Below are 651 nucleotides of genomic sequence, written 5' to 3'. Positions count from 1 at the left end.
ATTGCCTTCTTCCCAGGGTCCTTCCAAAGAAAGTGCTTGGGAGGCTTTGAAGTGTTTCAGAAATGGAACATGTTGTTGTCATTAGCTGCTACTCCACCGTGGGACTGCTCTTATTATGAAGAAGTCCTCCCTGACACTAAGCTGAAATCTATCTCCCTGCAATTTCCACCCATTGTTCCTGATTCTGCTCTCTAAGCCACATAGAGCAAGCTTGACTTCCCCTTCCCTGTATATATACAGGCATATTTGTGGGAGACTGTGTTCCGAGCTTTGGGTGGGAAATGTTTTTATTGGTCGTTTTTACTATACCATCTAAGTACATTCTTTTGCTACTGGCAGATTGTTATGGGGATGTACGCCAGTGGGGGCTTGTGAGATACTCTCATCATAGGATCTTTACAAGATCTTCTGCATACTTATCCAAACTATGACCAGCAATTCAAATCCAAAGGGAATATGTAATTCAGATGAAAATAATGGGACCACTTCATGGAATTCATTATTTGTTCTAATTTAGACCTAGCGATGGTAAATACAATTGGTACAACATTCCTCTAAAAGCCTGGGACACACTCCTCGAGATTACCCAAAGCCTCTACAGAAAAAAATGGGTTTAAACTTTGAGCACATGGGTAGAGAGGCTAGAAAGGC

The sequence above is a fragment of the Gracilinanus agilis genome, chromosome 4, assembly GCF_016433145.1.
Source record: "Gracilinanus agilis isolate LMUSP501 chromosome 4, AgileGrace, whole genome shotgun sequence".
In the NCBI taxonomy this organism is placed as follows: Eukaryota; Metazoa; Chordata; class Mammalia; order Didelphimorphia; family Didelphidae; genus Gracilinanus; species Gracilinanus agilis.
The sequence above is the reverse complement of the archived record's forward strand: the minus strand, read 5'-3'. Positions refer to the sequence as shown.